Source organism: Musa acuminata, chromosome BXJ2-5 (genome assembly GCF_036884655.1).
Source record: "Musa acuminata AAA Group cultivar baxijiao chromosome BXJ2-5, Cavendish_Baxijiao_AAA, whole genome shotgun sequence".
Classification (NCBI taxonomy): Eukaryota; Viridiplantae; Streptophyta; class Magnoliopsida; order Zingiberales; family Musaceae; genus Musa; species Musa acuminata.
In genome coordinates, this window is record NC_088342.1 from 28,504,259 (window position 1) to 28,519,879 (window position 15,621).

The window sequence follows — 15,621 nt, forward strand, 5'->3', positions numbered from 1 at the left end:
AGGGTGAAATAACCCTCCGTGAGCCTACTCAAGGGGAGGCTCAATCGATTTCTTTACCCACAACCCGGGTCTGGTAAAGGAAAAAAAAAAGAAAGAAAAGCTCACAGCCCGAGCTAGGCCCTTGATGCTCCATCTCAAATCAACTCCAAAAAAGAATTCCACTTGCATATATGTTTGTCAAACTCAAAACAAATAATGCGATTTACGATGAAAATAAAGTTCAAGTAGCATCAACATCCATGTGTATCCAATGTAAAACCAACACAAAACTGGTATGATAATTCTTCAAAAAAATAATATGAGAAAGAAATCAATGAAAATTATAATGAGTTTGCTCATAAATGACGGCGCAAAGAAATAAAGACGGTCGACCCGATGATATATCGATTGTGGTCCTCCTGAATGATTACGCCGAAGAAGTTACTCATTTAGAAATTTCTAATATGGCTACAATAAACTCCGAGAAAACCAAGACACGATGCAAACTCTAGAATGTATGAAGAGAGTGCGTCCAACGAGATCATGCAGCCGAATACCATGAACAAAGAAACATCATGAGCAAAGAAGACGATTATGCATGCAACTGAAAAAAACAAACGGAAGAAAGAAGGAACCAAGAAACTAGTGTAGTAGCGAATTAAAGAACCCATGCAGAATCTAGAATCCAAGAATCAAGATTTAGAATCAACCCGAAAGCACACAAACAATTCGGCACAAGAGTTCCAGAAACGAGCAATCAATATCGCCAAAACAAGAATGACAACTACAGATGCGGGCAAATAAATTGTTAATGTTAACCTGAGGTTAAAACGGGAGGCCGGAGCGGCAGCGGGAGGAGTCGGAGATGCAGGAGGAGCAGAATCTTGGCAGATCTCAGTGGCGAAGGCGTCGACCGGGTTCCCGCAGGCGGCGGGGAGGGAGAAGAGGCGTGAAGCGTCGATCGGCTTCCCCAAGAATGCTTTCTGATGGACCAGAAGGCATAGGCAGGCGGCCTCGGGACCTTCGATGGCGGCGGAGAAGGCCGCGCAGCATTGTAAGGTCGGGGCAGGGTAGGCGTGCCAGAACAGAGGAGGCGACTTCGCCAAGTGGGGCAAGCAAAATCGCATGGCCGCCATCGCACTCGGACACGGATCCGGAGGAGGAAGCATTCTAGTGGAGCAGGCTTGCAGGCGCAGGCATTGGAAGACGAAGCCGAAGAGGGAGACGAGCGGGGAGAAGGAGAGCTTCATTCTTGATCCAATTCCGCCGGCCAACGCGCACGCGAGAGAAGGAGAAACAACCTCGGCAGGGAGAAGACGAAGACGAGCGGGGGAGAAGACGGGCTAGGTTCTTGATCGCCTTTCGCCAGCCAACGAGATTGACAGAGGAGAGCGAGAGAGGAGAAATAATCGTCGCCGAGAGAAGACAGACTTCCTTCTTGATCACCTTCCGCCAGAGAGAGAGAGGATATATAGCTGTCGTGGGGGAGGTTAGCCGTTTCGTTCTTGACCGCCTTCCGCATAGAAAGCGTGCGAGTGAGAGAGCGTGCGGTGAGGCCCTATGTAAGAAGCAACGTCATGTTATCTTTGAGATTCGTGCCTGATGAATTATCCCACCAGCTTTAGATGGGACCCATTAGCATGGCCGCCATCGCACTCGGACAGGGATCCGGAGGAGGCAGCGGAGGAGGCTTGCAGGCGCAGGCAAAGGAAGACGAAGACGAAGCCAAAGAGGGAGATGAGCAGGGAGAACGGAGAGCTTCATTGTTGATCCTTCTTGATCGAATTCCGCCAGCCAACTTGCGCGCGAGAGAAGGAGAAACAACCTTGGTCGGGAGAAGACGAAGAGGGAGACGAGCGGGGCAGAAGACAGGCTTGGTTCTTGATCGCCTTCCGCCGCCCAACGAGAAATAACCTTCGCCGAAAGAAGTCGAAGACCAAGAGGGAGACGAGCGGGAGAAGACAGACTTCCTAGAGAGGATAAATAGCCTTCGTGGGGGAGAAGATGGGGCGGGAGAAGAGCGGTTTCGTTCTTGACCGCCTTCTGCATAGAAAGCGCGCGATCGAGAGAGCATGCGGTGAGGCCCGATGTAAGCCACGTCATGTAATCTTTCAGATTCGTGCTTGATGAATCAGCCCACCAGCTTTAGATTGCACCCATTAGCATAGGAAAGAAAGCAGTCATGATAACGAGCCGCAGAATCTAAACATGCATCACTCCAAATTCGTCGACAAGATATATGTCTCATGGCTCTTTTAACTTTTTATTAATCTCAAAGGATCATATTGATGCCGAGTGGTCAAGCTCGGTGGCCTACCAACTTTTATCTTCTTCGTATGGTTGGTTAGCTTCTTCCACTTATCTAAAGTTTTCCTAGTTTTTCTATCCTCTTATCTTATGTTTTTAGTTTCTCTCGGGTAGAGAAGATAAGCTATCATCTTAGGAAGAATTCTCTCCGTAACTAGATCATCAAGTGCCATATAGAGTATGTCTTTAATGGCTACAACCTCAAGACATATATTTTATCGTGCCCTAGGACATCCATGTCAGTCGACTCAGCAATCACACTTCGTCTCCCAAGGCATCAACATCCAGTAACATTCTATTCTGAATCTCACCTAAACCATACATGCATGAGTAAAATAGGATGTTACTCTCGAATTCTGTTACTGTTAGCGTTAGGAGTGTAAAGAAAGAATAGATAATCTTTAAATGAAAATATACTAATTTACTAAATAAAATGATAAGATTCCTAATGTACATAGTGATTTTGACACATACACATAATGAGAACCTTTTACTAAAAGAAAAACACACTCATACAACATGTTTAAAAGTTATAAACATACAAATATCTACAGCTCATCATCCATATTTGCTCGCATGTGCTCACTTCCCGGCCCAATCACTAGGGTGGGATACTAGTATCTTCACTAGTAACATAGGGTCAATAGTGAAAAATCAGTAGTATCTTTACTTGTAAAGTAAGTATAAGCCTTTATATCTTTACTTAGCTAAGCATATATCGTTTTACATATATAAGATTTCAAATTCATCGACGAAAGATATTTAAAGGTAAACACATCATCATATGACTTCATTAGCAAGCATAACCTTTTAACTTATCATATGCAAAATAAAGAGGTAAAATTCTATATCAAAATAATTAAAAATGCTTAAATGCACATGAAAGAAACATAGCAAATTTATATACTTCTATACCACATATCATAATATATATATGCACTTTCGCACACAATACTGTCACGGACAAACTTCGAAACAGGGTGTTTGATGTAATGCTTATGTATGTCCGTGTCTTTTGGCATGTTCATGCCTTGTACAACATGTAGAGGGGCGGCCGAAGGCATAATAGTCCCATTTTAGTTGGGTTGGTGGCCTCTTTAGGCTTGTAAATAAAGGTTGTGTCATGTGGACACGTGCGAGAGCTTTTCGGTCTGTAATGGACCATTTTACCCTTTGTTGTGCCACTGTTCAGAGCTTGTAAAGTCTGTTTGTATTTTGCATTGTCTATAAAGTGTTTTTCGGACATGTATTTTGCATTGAGGCGTTCTTTTTAACCCGTTCTCTCTTTGGTTGGTCCTAAGGGACAATGGGAGGCTTCGGGGAGGCTGACCTTTGCAGACGGACACGCAAGGGTGCCGCACGACTTAGGCAAATCCAGCTAAGTCCGTGTCATATGGTATCAGAGCGGGACAAGCACTCATAGAAACACTTGACATGCAAACGTGGGGGACCTAGCGGGGCTGCGTTGAGGGCAGTTAGCAATGCGCGACCGTTTGAGGGAAAACGAGCATGGAGATGTAGGGAAAAGAGTCGCTCAGAGGAGCGGGCATCTGAGATTGGCATTCAGAGGAATGGCCAACCCTTCGCGCAAGAGGCACCACGAGAACAGGCAAGCTTGGAAGAATCTGGAGCGCACAAAAGTTGGGATGGCTGAGTTTGAGCTACGGCTCAACGTTGACAACTTTACTTGATGGTGCTTAAGGCAAGCGAGGCGCTTGGCAAAGGTCGAGACCATGCAAAGTGGAATGAGTTGCTCAGCGACCGAAAGAGTTATGCAAAGCTCACAGAGGTGAGGGGAATTGCTAACTCGAAGAATTTGGTACTCATGCATGGGCTTGTATGCGGACGATGGAATGTTCATGGCCATCCCAAGGCGGTCGAGACTCGGCGCCATGGAGCATTGAAACTTTCTCTTCGGCATGCGAAGGATACGTCCGGAGGAGGCTGAAGTGTGCAACGAGTTCAGCATGTTGCTAGGCCTTGAGGGGTGCAGCGGTGGCTGTATTGACGTGGAGGCGCAATCTAGCAAGTGCGTTTGCAAGAGGCAGAACAATGCACAGTTTGTTCGGCAGATCAGAGTAGTCCAAGGGGATGGTGATCTCCGAAACGAAGAGAGATGTTGCTCCAACGGGACAGTTATCCAGGAGGGATAAGTCTCGGCTCTCTAGAGGGAGAATCATGTGAGACGGACTTCACATGTTGAGGAGGAGTACCTCACAAACAACAACTCCACGAAGCTCAATGGACCGAGCAAGCAGCGAGGAGTTGTCGCATGATCTCACTCGAGAGAATGCATTGGTGGATGCATTGCGAGATCAAGTGGGGGAGCGACCTAAAGCAACTTAAATGAAGGCACACTTGGAGTCGATGTGGAGATCGGACTCAAGGGAGGGCTGACCCGTGGAATGGTGGGCGTGAGGGCCACCATCAACTCAATGCAAAAACGAGGAGCGAAGCAACTTGGGGGTAACTTGGCGAAGTACCCAAGCCGCATGAAGGGAGCCAGCAAAGAAGTTGGAACATGGAACAGAAGCACAGTGCTTTCCTTAGACAGAGGTCAAAGACATGAACTCTTGCAGAGGCAAGAGTAGGATCATGTTGTTCCATGGGTCCTTCATTCTGACGGAGCATACTCATCTTGCATGGTGCCAAAGACGAAGGGAGCTTCTGGGCACATGCACCTTATCTCGGAGGAGCATTTGATGGAGGAACTAAGGCGACTCAATTTGCGGAGGCAAAGTTGGGTTCAGAAGGCCTTAGCACGGGGCAAGAGGATGCAGAGGCAGATACTCTTGAAGAATATGCCACAGTGTTGTCATTCGAGTTGCTATGAAGGAAGCAGTGCGCAGCGGAGAATGTGCTGGTAGGGGCAGAGGCCCAGGATCCAGACAATGGTGCACAAACTACAGTGAAGTCGGTGGACTTCGGGAGCTACTAGGCGACGGACTGTCCTAGAGCAGTGCTTCATCTAGGTGTGACCCAAGAGTGGGTGGATGAAGGTCGATTGCCAAAGGAGCGAACAAAATCGAAGATGGAGGTGACCCTGCGATGTATTGGCAAAGGCCACACATGGAGGGTTCACAATTCGAGTTTATTCCACAAGGATCAGAATGCAATGGAGATGTCACCAGGAGGCGACATGGTGCAGCGGATCGTGGTGGAACAGTTCGTGGCAATACGATACACACAACAGAGTCCCGGGAGGGACTGGATCATATGGAGGTATGATCGGGAGCTACTGGAAGCTCCACTTCGGTGAACAACACGACGGCAAGAAGGGCTATGGATTCAAGGAGTGAAGGCCATGGTACCGCAGAGGCGGGTCTTCCGGGCGTGCATCGAATTTTGCATCGGATGGAAACCTTGGTCATCAGCATATGGGGGCTGTGTTCCACTAAGGGAAAAGTTCGAATGCAAGTACCAGTGAGTCCCATGGGAGGGACTTGATCATGCAGAGGTATGATCGAAGCAGCTGGAGAGTTGGACTGCTCCAGAGCTCATATTCGCTTAAGGGAGCCCGGCAAGTCAGAGGACAAGGCCGAGTAAGCGAACGTTGCTACCAAGTAAGCTAAGGAGAACAGAATCGGTGCAAACCCTACAATGTGATGGCAGAGGCCATGCATGGGAGTTGCAGTCTGTCTTTCCATCGACCAAACAGACTGCTTGGAGAACACAGAGGTGTTGAAGCAGGAGGTCGAAAGGGGCGAGGAAGCGACGACGAGTCCAGCGGGACTTAGCTACCCAAAATCAAGCATCAGTCAGAATGGAGGTGGACTCAGAGGAGTGCCACGGAGACAAATCTACTGATCGTGAAGAAAAGGGATACAGATGCGAGGAGACGGATAGTAGGGCCATGGGCATGGCAGCGCCATGGTACCGCAGAGGCGGGACTTCCGTGAAAGTCATTGATCCCTTGCTCTCACGGAGGGAGAGCGCTTGGTCGTGAAAGGGGCCGAGGAGGTGGAGCATGCAGAGGCAATCTCCAAGCATCGAGACAAGGCTGAAGGGCAGAGGCCAAGAAACTTCGTAAGACCGGTGTCAACAAGTTTCTCATCAAGATAGCCGTAAGTGAAGGACTTCGGGTCCTGCAAGAGTGCACGACCAAGGAATGAAGCTGGCAGTACGCGGTGCTGTACCTTTGCTACTCAGTGGAGTAGGCGGCAGGGTTGATGGAGAAGACGGTACAATCCCAGAGGCGACCTCATCTATCAAAGAATTACTCCAAGTTGGGGTGAAAACTTCCTGCATTCCAGAAGTTCAATGGCATTGAGAAGGTGAATCACAGTAGCTAACTCAACGCAAGGAGTGCAAACACTTCAAGTACTTCAGAAGTGTGAGCAAAGAGCAGGCGAAGGCCAGTAACCAGCTCGATGCATGAAGTACAACCTCGAGGAGGCGGGCGAAGTCAAGTAACCTTTGCCTTCTCAACTCTTAAGAGAATGGGCAAAACCGAGTACCCCAGTTATCTTATTTATCCAGCAGAGGAGCTCTGCACAAGTTCAAAGACCCTTCGAGGACAATGGAAGACAATAGTTGTCAAATCCTCACCAACGGTGATCAGTGCTACTGAGAGTAGATTGTCCGCTTCATTTCCCAACGAAATGTCAATCGAAAGCGGAAGTGATGCGAACCTACTTGGATGTGACAACTAACTGAAAGAAGAGTCAATGAGTAGATTTTGTGGAGGAAGGACCCAAAACTTCAGAAGTTTACGAGGCGATGCTCGTTAAAGCTCCAACAAGCATCCACCCAGTTCAAGCAGCATGTGGAAATTTTGAGAAACTGGCGCATTAAGAATGGTCTTTTCCTTCATTTGGTGGATCCGCAAGAATCAACGAGGATCAACACAACTCAGCCAACCCCACACCAGAGTCAGAGTCATTGGTGAGTTGAAGCAGCATGGCGGATCAAAGGTTTGACTACTCAAAAACAGCAACGGAGAGCAGCTGGGAGCCAGGAGGTGCATTGCAGTTGGAGCAGAAGATTGAAGACTCAGTAAAGGCGAAGAGTTGCAGTGTTCACAAAGGCTTCGACGAGGACGTCGAAGGGATAAGTGGGGGAGAATGTCACGGACAAACTTCGAAACAGGGTGTTTGATGTAATGCTTATGTATGTCCGTGTCTTTTGGCATGTTCATGCCTTGTACAACATGTAGAGGGGCGGCCGAAGGCATAATAGTCCCATTTTAGTTGGGTTGGTGGCCTCTTTAGGCTTGTAAATAAAGGTTGTGTCATGTGGACACGTGCGAGAGCTTTTTGGTCTGTAATGGACCATTTTACCCTTTGTTGTGCCACTGTTCAGAGCTTGTAAAGTCTGTTTGTATTTTGCATTGTCTATAAAGTGTTTTTCGGATATGTCTGCTTGTGGATCCCGATTGAGGCGTTCTTTTTAACCCGTTCTCTCTTTGGTTGGTCCTAAGGGACAATGGGAGGCTTCGGGGAGGCTAACCTTTGCGGACGGACACGCAAGGGTACCGCACGACTTAGACAAATCCAGTTAAGTCCGTGTCAATACGTCATAATATATATGTGCACTCGCACACCGCACATCTTAATATATATATAGATTCCCACACCCTATGTCATAACATATATATGTATTGCATATCGTAATATATCTATGTACTCTAACAACTCATGTCATAGAAAACACATACACTTTCATACCATATATCATTAGTTATACATAGATACAATATCTTTTTATCTCAAATTCGTATATTTTTATGCTTACAAAATATATACATTTATATTTTGCTCATGTCTGGCTAGTGATAATTATATCATTAAGAAATTCATATTTAGCTCGTGTTTGGCTAATGATAATTATGTCATTAAAAATATATTTTTTCAAAATATGTTACGAATATGATAAGACCACTATAATGCAATAAATTAAACTTATGCTTACCTAATTTAACTAAAAAATAAGGATGTTAGTGAAATGCCACATTCCTCGATGCTTAATTATGCTGGGGAGTGATACACCAAAAAATTAGGAGCATAAGGTCATGAGATACTTTAATTAAAAACCCTATCTCTTGAACTTTTGATTTATAATAACTCATAACAATAATTAAATATTTTTTTTCATAAAATCCTAAATAAAATATATTATACTCAATCTATAAATTTATCTAAATTGTACTATTAATTTTTTTTACAATTCACTCTATAATCAAAGAACTAGTTGGTATCACTCTAACTATCACACAATTTAGTGAAAAAAATTTTACTTCACTATTTTAAATAACAAAATTATCTTGAATTATCATGAAATATTCATAGAAACCTATGAGACATATAAAACTAAACTATATTATGTTATGCAGAAGCCGAGTTAGAACTATTTAAACTTATAAACCTCGTATCTTAGTGCATAGAAGGGATACTTACTCAATTCTAAATCCTACAAAGTCTTGAGGGAACCTTTTAAAATATATCAAAACTTCTTTTAAAATATATCCTACAAAATCTTGAGGGAACCTTTTAAAATATATCAAAACTTCTTTTAAAATATATCCTACAAAATCTTGAGGGAACCTTTTAAATTAAAGGATAATATCTAATAATATCCCTAAGGGGGTCAATTTAGCTCGAATAGAACTTCTTTTCATAAAATAAGAGATTTTAAGTACCTCAGATTGAGGCACTCATAATTCTATGTATCAATCTCATATTAATGTAATACTAGAGTCTAATTTGGTCTGACCATAATGATATTTCGGGCCTAAACTCATTTTTTAATCTCACCTATATTTCTCAATATTTTTAGTATAACACACTTCTTTGATTTATATTTTTATTTAAATTTTCATTACTCCATCCATAACTAAATAGCTTATTATCCTCTACATACATAATGTTTCAAATTTAAACTTTCTTACTTTAATTATTTTTAAACTAATTCAACCTGGGATTTACTTAAGTTTGATTGCAATTCAATTATCACTCGTAGTCATTATATGTATGTTTATTACCATAACTTAACTTCATACTCATATCCACTAGCACCTAAAAGCCTATTGCACCAAGGATCATGCCTTTTTTGTTATAAATATACTTAAAGTAAACATTGATTCTTACGTATGCTCAACCAACATTTCCTAGAACACAAAAAATAATATTTTGAAAAGGATATACTTCAACTTTAAAAGTCGAAAACATGAGAATGTCATTTATCATATTTATTAAGTATGGATATTACAAATTATATCACTAAGTAAGGGTAATATATATAATTTATTTATAATTCTATTGATATTCTTATTATAATATAATGTCTGTAAGATTCTAGCACTATAAAACTAGGCACCCTCTACTCTCTCACTTGTTAGAAATCATAAAAAGAATCAAATAGAATAGAGGAGACTTTGAAACTAAAAACTCATATTGAATATTAAAACTTTATACTATCTCAGAATCTCTAAGCCTTTGCTTTAATTTATCTTTTCTCTTTGTTGTATTCCTAAAGCATTACATGCATCCTTATTTATAGAGAGGTAAACTTAAGACTTTGACTTCAATGATGATATGAACTCCTATCTTGACTTGACTTTCTAAACTAAAATCCTATCTAATCATAAAGTTTGATTTAATATTCCAGCAGCCCCCCTAAATTAAACTTTATAAAAATAAATATTATAGAAAGTCTTAAAACTTGATGTAATCTCCTTCGATGTTGTTGTTGCATTTAGTTTTTTCTAGATTTTCTGAATTATAAGCCATGCAATCCATAATACCCATCCATGTGCTTGATCTACCTTATCTATCTTGATCAACTGTAAAACTCTAATTTGTTTAAACCAATCTTATCAGATTTCTTGAACCAATCTCCAAATATGAAATCAATTTGATCAACATAATCATTAGTATAGAAATCTATTTTTTTTTTATCATAGAATATTCATCAGTCCTTATAACTACTAGTTATTAGATAATGATGATCTTGAAATCATATTTGTGACATCTTTCGAATCTTTAATTAGCGACTTTAAAATTTTTTTTTTCTTTAGGCTGAACAAAGACTTTTACGCTTACGATGAAAATAAAATCATCTGCACTAATAAAATCAATATTATCCATATTGTCTAAATCTTGTTTGATCTTGACTTCTTCAATCGTAGAAAAATGCATCACACGTGATGATATTTCTTTCCCATTTTCAATTGATAAAGGATCTTCAGTTTCTTCTAATTTTGCATCATGTAGTTCTTCTGATTTATTTTCAAACTACATACGAGGATATATATGTTGTGCCCTTCAGTTTATTCTAATTTTGCATCATACACTTCTTCTGATTTATTTTCAAACTATATAGGATGAAATATATTCAGTGTCTGATTCTCATACACTTTGAACTATTACTAGTATGTTAATAGAAGCACAAATAATATGTATACGTTACCCTCACTTAGTGATATTGTTTGTGATATCTATGCTTCATAAAATTTATAAATGACATGCTCATATTTTTGGCTTTTTAGTTTGAAGTACATATTTTCAAAAAATATCATTCTTAGAATTTTATGAAATATTGATTGAGAATGCAAAAGCATTAGTATTTATGTTAAGTATAGAATAACAAGTCAAATTATACTAGCGAACTTGAATGCGAGAATATGTTATAGTAATAATCATGTAAATTGTGACTAGAAGTGGTAGTTGAATTTTAATCGGCTTTTAGTGAATCTCAAGGCTTAAATTAGTTTGACTATGATTAATATTAGAAAGTTTAACTTTTAAACATTATTTATCATAAGCTACTTAGGTATGGATGGAGTAATAAAAAAATTAATGGAGATAAAAAATCAAATAGGAGTATTATACCAAATGTTGAGATGCTTAAGTGAGATAAAAAGATGAGTTTAGACCAAAAATATCATCTTTGTCAAATTAAATTAAACTCAATTGAAGTTGCTACAATATTAAAATTATATTAGTAAATGAAGAAAAAAAAACCATGAAATAATGTCAAATGGGAATGAACCATTAACTTCAAGATAACTTTTAAGCACCTCTACCTTATTTGACCTCATTCTCTTTACTAACCTAATAACTCATGACCTTTTCTTTCTTTCTTCAGTTATTCTCTCTAACTTTTCTTACAGTGGTCAAGAAACCCAAGTTCTAAGGAAGATTGAGATAAGAAAAAACCCAAATCTTCACTTACTATACTTAGGGTTTCAGTTTTATACATTATAGGTTGATATTTTCAACTGCTTTTGAGTAATCTAGACTTCAAATTTATCTTTAATTTTTTGATATATTTTATATAAATATTTTATGATTCTAAAGGCTTGTGTATATGTTTAATCTGAGATTGGTGCATAGAGTTATTACTTTCCAAATTTAAGGTAGTAAAAATCTCTAATTTTCTGAGAAGGGATTCTATTCGAGTTGAATTGATCCTTGAAGAATATGATTAGGCTTTGTTCTTTTGAAATATTTTAAAAAATTTCTCTTATAATTTTGTGATATTTGGAATTGAAAAAATACCACCTCCATACACTAAGATATGAGATTTATAAATTCAAATAGTCATAGCCCTTTCTTTAAGTTGTTGATAGTTAAATTATGAGGATAGGTTAGTTAGTCCGAATAGTGAGAAAACAAATTCTTCATAATCATATAATGGTATAATAGATATTAACTAATTCATTTGTTTATAGAGTGAATTATTAAAAAATTGGTGACTTAGGCAATGCAAGCTAAGTTAGCATCTTTGTCGTAAGGGTGCCTTGCTACTTAGGCAACGCAAGATATGTTCGCGTCTTTACCGCAAGGGTGCCTCACGACTTAAGCAATTCCAACTAAGCCCGTGACATGGAGGGGAACACATACTTTGCTTTGGGAATGATTTCCTTGTCAAAGTTGTAACCTTATTCTACCAAATTAAATAGTTGTGGTTGGTTTTATTATTTAATGGACGGACGTGTCTATCTTAAATTTTTAGTTTTCCTCATTCTCCTATTGAATATTTGTTATGTAAAATGGATTCGCAAGTAGCACTGGATAGGTATGGGATACACAAGGTATGCATGAGAGTTCTTAGTTGACTTTAACTATTAATTCTTCATGGGTAGATGATCATGTTGTTGAAGGTGGATGGCATCTTAGATTAGTATTAAAGTTTAAACTTGCTTTGCCAAATAATAGTTAAAGTTATTGTTATAAGAAAATATTTTGATTTGGTAGGATAAGAAATTTGTGTTTTTTTTTTGTACAAATTAGAAGTAACCATAGCCATAGATCACAGAAAATAATTTTCAAATGATAAATATATTATTACATATATTCAAGCCATTTTTCATTCTTTAAGAAGTCGACTCTAAATACTTGAGACATCTCATATGTTTAGAAAATATTTATTTCTATATAATGAATGCATTTGGAATCCACAATATTTTTATTCAAATGATACAATTTCTTTCGATCCATATTATTTGCAATATGTAATTTTTAATCCGAGGAAATCCTCAATCGAATAATAGATCAAGGCAAAACCTCATTGGAGGGAAAAACCCTAACCAGAAAAGTTAGGGTGAAAAAACCCTCCATGAGCCTACTCAAGGGGAGGCTCAATTGATTTCTTTACCCACAACCTGGGTCTAGTAAAGAAAAAAAGAAAGAAAAGCTCACAACCAGAGCTAGGCCCTTACATGATGCTCCATCTCAAATCAACTCTCAATAAGAATTCCTCTTGCATATATGTTTGTCAAACTCAAAACGAATAATGCAATTTACGATGAAAATAAAGTTCAAGTAGCATCAACATCCATGTGTATCCAATGTAAAACCAACACAAAATTAGTATGATAATTCTTCAAAAAAATAATATGAGAAAGAAATCAATGAAAACTATAATGAGTTTGCTCATAAATGACGGCGCAAAGAAATAAAGAAGGTCGATCCTGATGGGGATATAAAGCGGAATAACTTTTGTATATGAACAAATACTAGCAGGTCATGATATGCAATGGAATTAAATGAAATCACAATCAAATTGAACACCAAGATATACGTGAAAAACCCCTCTAATATGAAGGGTAAAAATTACGGGGCAAACTAGAGATAATCCACTATGAGAATAATAAATATACAAATCTCAATCTCTTGCCCTAAACCCTAGCAACAATCTCAAGAGAATAATTGGGATACAAGGATCGCGTAACTGTCCACAATATCTAAAACCTCCCCAAGTAATCACAACAAGAGTCTACTATAGATTTGATCTAACCTGAGATGAGAACACTGCTAGATGATTAAGAATAGTCTCTCTACGTTGTCCTTGTTTTCTTCCCTTTCTTTCTCTTGTTTTTCTTCCTTTTTCTTCTCCTCTTTGTTACTCCAAAGCTCTCCACATTGCTGCCCTTTTCTGCCCAAAAACGCAGCCACCTCTGTTGTGCCTAAATGCAGTCACCACACCCCCCTTATATTGATCTAGGGTTACGTTAAGAGGGGGTGTGGGCTGTGGGCTGATAAACCCACATGGGTTGTCAACCCAACAACCTCCCCCTTCAGCCCATAAGGGAGGCTGTCTCATGACTCCTCAATATGAAACCATGCCGACCGGCTGTCGGCATATCTCCTGTCTTTCTTTTGGTAAAGTCTTTGTCAACATGTCTACTCCATTGTCATCTGTGTGAATTTTTTGAAGCTGCAACTGCTTTTCTTCAAATACATTTTGAATCTAGTGGTATCTGATATTTATATGCTTTGACTTGGAATGAAACATTGGGTTCTTACACAAATGGATGACACACTGGCTGTCACAATGCACCATATAATTTTTCTGTTTCCGCTCCAATTCTTGTAAGAATTCTTTCATCCATAACATTTCTTTGCATACCTCTATAGTAGCAATATATTCTGCTTCTGTGGTGGAGAGAGCAATACACTTTTGTAACCTGCATTGCCATGACACAGCTCCCCCTACAAAAGTAAGTACATAACATGAAGTAGACTTTCTTGTATCCATATCTCTTGCCATATCTACATCTGTGTAACCTGTTAACACATACGGTCCACCTCCAAAGCTTAAACAAACCTTAGAGCTCCCTCTGAGATATCTAAAAGTCCACTTCACTACTGTCCAGTGCTCTTTGCTTGGATTTGCAAGAAATCTGCTAGTAACACCAACTGCATATGCGATGTCTAGCCTCGTACATACCATTGCATACATTAAATTTCCAACTACTGAAGCATAAGGAACCTTTTGCATTTTCTCTTTCTCCATATCACTTGACGGACTCTGTTCTGAGCACAACTTGAAGTGACCTACAAGAGGAGAACCAACTGGTTTTGCATTGCTCATACTGAATCTTTCCAATACCTTCTCGATGTATTTCTCCTTTGACAACCAAATCTTCTTATTTTTCCTGTCACGGGAAATCTGTATACCCAGTATTTGCTTTGCTGGCCCCATGTCCTTCATTTCAAAGGACTCACTTAGCTCCTTCTTCAATCTGTCAATTTTAGACATATCTTTTCCAAGAATATGCATGTCATCAACATAAAGTAAGAGAATAATAAAATTCTCACCAAACCATTTGATGTACACACAATGATATGAAACTATTCTTTTGTATCCATTTTCTGTCATAAATGAATCAAACTTTCTATACCATTGTCTTGGAGCTTGCTTTATAGCCCATACAAGTTCTTCTTCAATTTGCAGACAAAGTTTTCTTTACATTTGACTTTGAAGCCTTCTGGTTGCTCCATATAAATTTTCTCCTCCAAATCCCCGTGAAGGAAAGCTATCTTCACATCTAACTGCTCAACCTCCAAGTCCTGGCTAGCAGCAATACTAAGAGCAATACGAATAGAAGACATTTTAACAACAGGAGAAAAAATCTCTTCAAAGTCAATACTTTTCTTTTGACCAAAGCCTTTCACAACCAATCTAGCTTTGTACTTTGGTTGAGAACAATATTCTTGAGTCTTCAACCTGAAAACCCACTTATTTTTCAAGGCCTTTATTCCATTTGGTAGTAGCACCAAATCATAAGTGTGGTTCTTCTAAAGAGCATCCATCTCTTTCTGCATAGCAATTAACCACTTCTCTTTCTGTTCACTTTCAACTGCTTCCTGTTAACTCTCTAGTTCACTTGTATCAGTAAGCATCACATACTCATCTGTAGAGTATCTTTTGGAAGGTTGACGTTGTCTAGAAGATCTTCTCAAATGAGGTTCTGCGGGAAATTGCTCTCCAACTTCTTCTTGCTCAACATGTCCTGTAGGTAGATTAACATCAGGCTCTACACTATCTTCCTACACATCTCCCCCATCACCCTGATATACTGGAGGAGTAATTGGGTCATAATCTGCTAAT